A 9,644-nucleotide genomic window follows, 5' to 3' on the forward strand; every position below is an offset into this window, starting at 1 on the left:
TACCCAAACTCATGTTCATTGAGTCGGTGATGCCATCCAGCCATCTCATCCTCTGTCATCCCCTTCTCCTCCTGCCTTCAATCTTTCCCAGCATCAGGGTCTTTTCAAACGAGTCAGTTCTTCACATCATGTGGCCAAAGGATTGGAGCTTCAGCTTCAGCATCAGTCCTTCCAATGAGCATTCAGGACTGCTTTCCTTTGGGAGAAAATAGTTGGAAATTGACTGTTGCCTCTCGAGTTTAATTCTCCTTGCTGTTGTCTCCTTACCTAACAAGACAGTTTATGCTTTTTCGAATATTCTGATCACTTTGGGGATCATGATAGTAGAAGTGTGGGCACATTTCATAATTCCCAGAAGGCACTCAGTGAAGTTGGGCCAAAAGCCCTCCAGATATTAATGGAGGCAATCTATTCAAGTTCTAATAAATGGCACTAGACCTTCTCCCATAATTTTCCCAGTAATTGGAAGCAAAACTGTGAACAGTTCATTCAGTGGAGAAGAGCATTAGGCTGCTCTCTGGAAGCCATGAGCACTGACTGAGCTTTGCCTTAAATGTTCCTGCCTTTGCTCATTTTCTCTCTTAATTCTGCCCACTCAACCCTGTTCTCACTTTTTTGTTAGCTGGAAACTAGTCTGTGGGATCTAGAACTAAAATGGGGAGAGAGATGTTTAGGATAATCAGGATCATGTTTTATTTTTAACCCTAAGCCCACAATCCAACTCTTTTTTTTAACCCATCATATCCCGATTACAAGAAAACCCTTTGAAGATCCATAATAACAGCTCATTTTAGTTGGAAAATGAACATCCTGGCAGGCTGGAATTCCACTCCTGAGAGAATCTAAGAGCTGGACGTTAAACTTAGTGTCTACTCTTTACCCTGCACTGACTCAAATACTGTGTAAGTAAAAGCAAAGTGAAAGTGAAAGTCACTCAGCTGTGTCCGACTCTTTGCAACCCCAGGGACTGTATAGTCCATGGAATTCTCCAGGCCAGATCATGGAGTGGGTAGCCTTTCCCTTCTCCAGGGGATCTTCCCAACCCAGGGATCAAACCCAGGTCTCCCACATTGCAGGCAGATTCTTTACCAGCTGAGTCACAAGGGAAGCCCAAACACTGTGTAAGGGATTGAAAGAATACTAGTCTCTTAACATTTGGGGAAATTGGTCTGCCTTCCTTTTCTCATGAATAGCTCACTCTCTTAGTTCCTAAGGGACAGGTGACTAGGCGTGGAGACGGTGCTGGTCACCCCCAGATGGTTGCCTGGGCCCAGAGGGGAGCCCCCCGCTGCAGCAGCTCCCCACATGCCAGCTCTCTGCGGGGCTGCTTCCTCCCACACACCTTGGGGCTTCTCAGAGCTGTGGGTAGCCCATGCAAGTGAGGACTGCTGAAGCTTCAGCTTCATTAACTTCAAATGAAATCTACCACAGCTCTCAACACAAATCATAATCTTCCCATGGTCCAGAGAGTTAGCTCTTCTTAAGACCGTGCAGATCAAGAAATAAGGCCCACAGAGCAAAGTCCCTTTTCCAACATCCTACAGAGACCAGAGGCTAGATGAGCAGCTCTCAGCCCTGGTCCTTTCCTTAGGGGCAGGCAGTTCACAGATGTTGCTTTCATTGCTTCTGTCTCTCTGACCCGAGAGGCTTGGGCAGGGGGAGCAGTGGGATGCCTTAGCAGTTCCTCCTCTGAGCCTTGCTCCTGCCCTGACTTCCCATCCATCGAAGGGTGTCCACCTTCTCCACAGGCATATTTGTTTGTCCTTTATGAGTTCTCCCCGATCAGTGAGGTCCTTGGTGCAAAGCTCATCTCCTTTGCTCATATAGAACTGCTGGGGGTGACATGCCCCAGCCCCAGGCTGGACCATCACGCCCATCCCTGGGGCTTTGTCTGGGTCCTGGGGGCACTGTGATTTGGCCAATTACCCCCTCCCACCCCAGGGTAGGCTGAGGTGCTGTAGCCCATGCCGCACATCCCTGCCACAGTCTCCTCCACTCACTCATTCATTCATTCAATTCATGTTTTCGTGTTGCCAGCTTCGTGACCAACACAAATGGAGGAACGGCTGGGCGGGACTATTCTGTAGGGAACACAGAGCTGAGTCCCTGTGACGGTCAGTGCTCACCACCCTGACGAGGCCAGAGCTCCTAGATGCTCAGACACCAGTCTAAGTGTTGCTGGAGGTATTCTGTGGATGCGATCAAGTCCGTAATCAATTGCCTTTAAGTGAGGAGAATGTCCTCAATAACCTGGGTGGTCTTGGCTCTGGTGAAGAGTCTTGGAAGCAGAGCCGAGGTTTCCACCTGTGATTGCAGCTCTGGCTCGCGCCAGCCCCTCCTGACAGCCTCCCCTGTGGACCTCATCCCCTCCCACTGAGCCCTCTCCATCGCGGGAGCCAGTTCCTTGTGATGAGTCTCCTACTCCCTGTCTCCTCCTGTTTGGACTCTCTGCTACTGCTGCTATGTCACTTCAGTCGTGTCCGACTCTGTGCGACCCCACCCCTGGGATTCTCCAGGCAAGAACACTGGAGTGGGTTGCCATTTCCTTCTCCAATGCATAAAAGTGAAAGTGAAGTCGCTCAGTCAGGTCCGACTCTTCGAGACCCCATGGACTACAGCCCACCAGGCTCCTCCATCCATGGGATTTTCCAGGCAAGAGTACTGGAGTGGGGTGCCATTGCCTTCTCCGGTTTGGACTCTCTAGTTAACCTTAATATATGCACTTCAGTATCTCTGAATTAACCTGTTTCAGCTGTACTCACTTTCATCAGCCTTCAGCTTGCAGAGAAAGAGTTGCATCCAGGTGAGCTAAGCAACTTGGTCGGCCCCCTTGGTGATGCTACCCACTTGAGATCTCAGCCGGCAACTGCAGATCTCAGATTTCAGGTGACTTCCAAGTTTCTGGGAATGGGTAGAACGTGGAGATGGAACTCAAAATGGAAAAATTAGATGTCAGTCCACGGTGGGTCCCTGGTGTGATGAACCATCAGGAGGCCAAAAGGCCTTGAATAGCACAGCCAGCCAAGTCATTACTCTCCATCAACGAAAAAAAAAAAAAAAAACCGGAGAAGGCCCACCTTACTTGCTTTCAGGGAACCAGCGCTTCTCCATTTTAGACTTTAAGGTGGTACAAGTTCATACCACTGAGACCCTCATGGAAACCACTGAGAATGGCCTTGTGAGTACCTGTTCTGGGCCCTAAAAGCTCAGGTTTCCATCCCTGGTGTAAACAGTCTGATGTGTAGGCTTTCCCAGGGTTCTTTCCAACACCAGCTTTCTCTGATCCTCTTTATTAACCAACAGCTTGCATGTGAATTAGAATGCTTTTCAGAGTAATAAAGTTTGGTCGTGGATTTGGACGGACTCTCCTCAGAGAAGCTGAACTGATAAAAAAAACCCAGCCTGATGAGTGTGTGTGTGTTGGGGGGTTGCAGCCTCCTAATATTTTGAAAGCCTGCCTCCTGAGAGACGTGTGTACAATTCTGGAAATTCTTCAGAATCGGAAAGCTCTGCCAATTACTGTTGATCACAGTTTCCCCGTTTGCTTTTCGAGCACCAGATTGTGAGAGACACCTTCGCTGCTGAGAGAACACTGGTTTTTCTCAGCGTCTCAGTGAGCGCATCGTGACCTGAAACTTTGAGTATGTGAGTGTGGAAGCGCCTAGAAAAGGAAGACCTGTGTGAGGGAAAGGAAAAAGGCCGCCTCTCAATTTGGGTTGAGGTTAGTTTGATGGAGTAATTAATGAAAAGCGATCAAGAGAATGGATTAATTAATTCTCTTTCAAATCCTGCCGTGGAGGCACATATCCAGGAAAGGAGGTCAGTGAACCTAAAATCAGGGGAAGAGCTGCCACAGAAGGTGGTTTTAAGCCTCCAAAGCCGCAGCAATCCCAGCGGGGCATAAATAATGCAGTTTCTAATCAAGCCGTCAGCCCCGAAGTCAGATTCTATCATCCCATGTTCTGTCTGTGCTTCAGAATGGCCAGGGGCCTGCAATCCATCTCCAGATGGAAAAATAACTTGTTCGTAGCTTTAGTATGACTCGTTCCCAAATCTATATGGACGGCGCGGTGAGGAACAAAATACGAATTATTTTTTAAAGCCTTATGAATTCCTTGTGGCTGGTATCAGTCCTTTGACCACCCGGAGTGTTCACACGGGGGGAGGCCTCTGCACTGCTCTTGACTTTGAACGACGGTCCCCCAAGCCCAGCTGTTGAAACGGCCGCGGTGGTCCTGCAGGCCTCGGCTCAGGTGGTACCCGCTCTGCAGAGGGAGATGGAGGAGCTCAGAGACACGGGGCTTCACCCAGCTGGCCCACCCCCAGCTCCGTGGAGCCCCGCCAAGCCCACAGTTGCCGGTTCTGTCCCCACACTCCCCCGCCGCAGTTGTCAGCCGTGAAAGACGTGTCCAGCTGTCCCGGGTGAGAGGCGCTGGGACTGCCCCAGTGTGGCCTTAACCTTTAGTCAAGCACAGTCGCTTAGCTGGGCAGCAATTTAGTGAAAGCCTCTCTGGAGCTTAAACTCAGCTACTTTCTTTTTTCTGGTTCTTTATTCCACTTTATTCCTTTCTGGCTGGGCTGTGTTTGCATTTCCTTCAAAAGGCGCGGTTCCCATCTCATCCAGCAGAAATGTCAGTCTTGTTTCTAAAACTGTCCTTTTCTGCTCCCCTACCCTCATCTCTTATCTTTGGAAAATACGCGCATTTAGCCACGCAACACGTGGAGACCCTCTTTCCAGTGGTCTCTTTTAGAGTCAGCTGGTCCAGTTCTGAGTTCCCAGGACATGCCTATGCTCTACTGTGAAGTCTGACACATGTTTTGATACATTTTGTGAAACAGAATGGTGAGCCACTGCGAGTTTTTTTGGCCTGTTATTTTATTTTATTTTTTTTTGCATGGGAAAAACATGACACTGAATTTTGGATATGCTCTTCTATTTCTTGGACAAATTCTAGCAGTTGCTATCTGTCAGATCCAGGGGACTCCAAACACTGATAGGTGATGTTTTCAAAATGCCAACCTATGTATCTGGAAATGTCCTTTATTTCACAAGAGCACCCATGGTTTCTTGCTGCCGGTATTGGAATGATCGAGCATTGGACTTTATGTTTTTCCACTCTCACGTTTCCCTGAAACTAGCTCAGTACATTGAGCCGGTTCTGTTGCTGTCAGATGGATTTCCTGAATTGCTGGCATCAAGTACTTTGCTCCCTTTTCTGACACTCCGCTTCTATTTATAGCTGACAGATAATCGGAAGCCAGGGTCAAGGGCAGCTGTTGTTTGGTCAAGCCCAGCTGTTGAATGCTGATTGGCAACTGGCAAGGTGTGGCGACTGCCATCTGGTCATGCCAGGTCTGGATAGCACTGCCAGAGTTTATTCAATTCAGGCAGAAGCAGTTAACTCCAGCTTGCGTGCGGAAGCAAACCTAGTTAAGCGTTCTGTACACTCCAGGTAGTCAAATTGGTTCCCAAGTTTAGACACAGGTTGAAAATTAAAAACAGCATGGTCTGAAGTCATGGGGTCTGTGCAATACGCCTTGCCTCTCCCTCCTTATTAGGATTCAGAGACAGAAGGATGTGTTTCTCAATCCCTTCCTGACAAATAGCACTGGGTACTTTTAACAGAACATGAACAAGAAAACTGATTTCTGTAGCTCAGAGGGATGAATATTTTCATAGCTCCCCAAGTATTGGAAGCAAGAGAAATATTACCTCCATCATATGAATCAACACGGCATAATGGATTGGTACCTCCCAGAAATTAGGTCAGCCCTACGAGAAATCAGGCTATGAATACTTTAAATGTATGTTTCATAAATCCATGCTTCAGAGCTCAACTCATTGCTTTTAAGTGGTGGATTGTAGGTAACCCTGTTTATCGCATGTCCCAGCACTGTAGGGGTTGAAGGGCTGGTGGGGAAAATGCCTACTCTGGTGGTTAAAGCTTTGCTGGGATTGATATGCAGCACTCTTGGCTTTGCAGTAGTGAATGACTTTCACAGTGATCTCAGCCATCATTCATCAACAGGCACTGTGAGTGACAGACGTTGTACAGTGTGGGGGGAACCATCCCATACACCCCATGATCATTTTCTTCATCCAAGGACTGACAAAGCCAACTTCACCAACTTTCTGAGGGAGGGTTTAGAGTTGGATCCCCCTTTTCAGGATGGAAAACTGAGTCCTGGTAAGAATAAGTCGCTCTCTGAAGCCAGGATGACCCTTGACCTCAGCTTCCCTCTTGGAAGTGTAAGACCCAGGCAGGGGAGGTGCCAGAAATCCTCCCATCCTTCCTTTGGCAAGTTTTCAGGGAAATGGGACTTCTTGCCTGGAGACAGTCATTTTACTCGGAGGATAAAAAATCAAATTGCTTTGCTCACAAACGTTTTCTTTGAGGCTCTCCACATGTAAACTCTGCCCATTCTCATGTCCAAAGATATGTTTTTTAGAGACGCTATGTGGTTTGGTAGCTGAATGCCTCTGCTTTGGGGTCCATTTGGCCCAAGGTTGAATCTTTGCTCTGCCACTTCCTCTGTGAACTTTGACGACTTAACGTGTTTGAGCCGAGGTGTCCTCATCTGTGGAAAGGGGCTGGTGAGAGGCGGCGGTGTGAACTGGCAGCCCCCGCCTGAACAATGTGCTGCGTCATGTCATCACCCACTCGTAGGGATCAGCCAATCCCTGGGTGCCGGCGGGGAGCTGGTGTGTTACCTCTGGGTTCTGAGCCTGTCTGCGCCTGGCACGGGCTCCGATGATCACTTGGGACACGGACAGGATGACCCACCTGCAGACCATCCACCTATAGGATAGGATGACACAGACAGGATGACCTATCTGCTGACCATCCCCCTATAGGACAGGATGACCATTCACCTACCTGCTGGATGCAGGCGGTTGCTTAGACTCCCTGCCCATTGCCTACCCCTTCCTCTCCCGTGGCTCCTGGATGGAACCTGCATTACAGACCACTGTGTGGATGTGGAAAACAAACCTATGGCTTCCAAGGGGTGAGAGGGGAGGGATAAGTTAGGATTGGGGGACAGACATTTACACACGACTATATATAAAACAGATCACTAATATGGACCTACTGTATAGCGCAGTAGGAATTCTACTCAATACTCTGTAATAATCTATGTGCGAAAAGAAACTCTAAAGAGTGGATATTTGTGTATGGATAACTGATTCACTTTGCTGTATAACAGAAACTAACATAACATTGTAAGTCAGCTATACTCCAGTGAAAGCTGATCTTAAGACAGACCGCTCTATGGGCATACACACTGACTGGGAAGTTGCCAAATGTTTACTAGTTGTGTGTTTCAAGTTAAAGACACCTCTAACCAAATCCCAAATGGTCTCACGATTAGCCTGTCCAGCTGTGTATAGAAACAGATTGTTTCTGAGTTTTGACATGAGAAACTCCACACACAAAAAAATCCAAACCTTATGAGCAAACTTGATTGATAAACGATGTTTTACTGTGGAAGAGGCCATACAAATGGTTAATGAATATGAAAAAATGTTTCGCTTTCACTGGCAACTTTTCAAAATGCAATATCAAAGAGCAAAGAAATTGAATTTTCACCCATCAAATTGGCAGATTTAAAAACAAGAAAATTTACTGCTAGTGAGGGTGCAGAAAGACAGGTAATCCCACGCAAGGCTGGAAGGAAATTTAGTGCAATCACCAGAAAATTATTTGCTGATATATAATAAAAAGCCTTTGAGATACTCATGTCATCCAATGTAGTCATCCATTTTAAAGAGATAATGCTTCCTTAAAGTGAATAAAAAGTTATATTCAAAGATACCTGTACCAGTGCTACAATTTTAAATAGGAAGAATTAGAAATAAGCTCAGTACAATAAAAGGATGTTTAAATATGCTCCTTAGAATGAAATATTATGCTGGTATTGAAATGAGATTTTAGCAAGAAGCTATGGCCAAACCACTATCTATGAAAAGTTTACATATGCAGGGTTACAGGCTAAGCACTCTGAATATACATTATCTCATGTAAACCTTATTATGACAGATCAGTAACCTCCTAACTTCCAACAATTTATCATCTCATTTAAACCTCTTGGACAAATGAAAAATGGGAAAAACAGTTAACATGAGGGAATACCTTTGATATTCTTTTTAAAAACAATTAGCATATAAAATTGCATGTAGGTTTAGTTCAACTCTTTGAATACAATAAGACCCACCTTCCTGTTGTGAGGAGGGGCCAGAACTCCAAACTGCATCAGCTGTACGGTCCCTGTGGTCCCCGAGCTCCTAAAGTGAAGGTGGGGCCTGGAAGGTGGATACCAGCTCATCCCTCGTCACCCTCTGTCCAAAATCACATTAGGCGAGGGCTGCAGATGTTTAGGGAAAAACTTACCAAAGTGTTAACACATCGTGAGATAGTCACTGTACTGTGGTATCTGGTTTTTCCACAGTGGGCGTAAGAACCTTCTGAGAGTTTTAAAGGTGGAAAAGCCATTTGCTTTACCACCTTTTAAAGGAAGGGGGCAGTTCCTTCTTTCCTCCAGTCCTTTCGTCCTGACGGCCAGTGACCGACAGGAAAGGGTCAAGGCGAAGCCCGGCGTCCGAGGGAAGCCAGAGGCGTGCCTCCGTCCAAGCCGCCGAGCGACCCATGTGATGCCTGCGGTGGCTTTGTGGTCACACATGTTACAAGCGGAGAAAAGAGCACAACGGCGTTGGCAAAGCCCTGGGTGTTACCCAACCCCGGGGTGCTACCAAGAATGCTCCGAGCAAAACAAAGCGCCAACTGCGTACAAAAGAAAGACATCCGTACCAGGGAAAGCGCCTTTTGCAGGCTCCCCAGGACCGCAGCGCTTCCCTGGAGGCAGGACGCGAGGCCAAGGGGACCTCTCCAGGAGCAGCAGGAGGCGGGCTCCGAGCCCCTCCTGCTGCTTGAGGGGCCCCCTGCTTGCAGCAGCCTCCACCTCTGAAGCGGTCCCCAAGGCAGGGTGTGCCCTCAGCGCCGGCACAAACCCCAGAGGCAGGGAGCGGCCGGCTTCCTGAGCGCGGGGACCCCGGCGGGGGGAGGCCTCGGGCCGCGCCCCACAGGAAGCACCCCGCTTTTGTTGAGGCTGCAGTGCCGAGGGCCCGCCCTTGTTTGCTGGGGCTTTCCTGCCGGGCTCTGTGGCAAGGTGGCTGAAAGCAGAAGGCTCCCCAGCCCCTGGCCGGGCTCCAGCCTAGAGGCTGAGGTTAGGCGGGGTCGGGGGAAGCCCCTCGCCCCCCTGGCGGCTGGGAGGGAGAGAGGCCAAGGACACGCTCCAGACGACGTCCAGGCTAGCCTTCCAAAGCATGGCCATTCAGAGCCGTTCACTCCTGTGTTCAGCAGGCGCCTGCTCAGTCCTATAGGCCCTGGAGCTGTGCTGGGCTGTCGCTCAGTCGTGTCTGACTCTGCGACCCCAGGGGCTGTAGTTTGCCAGCCTGCCCGTGGGGATTCTCCAGGCAATGATACTGGAGTGGGTCGCCATGCCCTCCTCCAGGGGATCTTCCCAACCCAGGGATGGAACCCAGGTCTCCCACATTGTAGGCGGATTCTTTACCAGCTCAGCCACCAGGGAAGCCCAAGAATACTGGAGTGGGGAGCCGATCCCTTCTCCAGGGGATGGGAATCAAA

Source organism: Cervus canadensis, chromosome 7, assembly GCF_019320065.1.
Source record: "Cervus canadensis isolate Bull #8, Minnesota chromosome 7, ASM1932006v1, whole genome shotgun sequence".
NCBI classification, from domain to species: domain Eukaryota; kingdom Metazoa; phylum Chordata; class Mammalia; order Artiodactyla; family Cervidae; genus Cervus; species Cervus canadensis.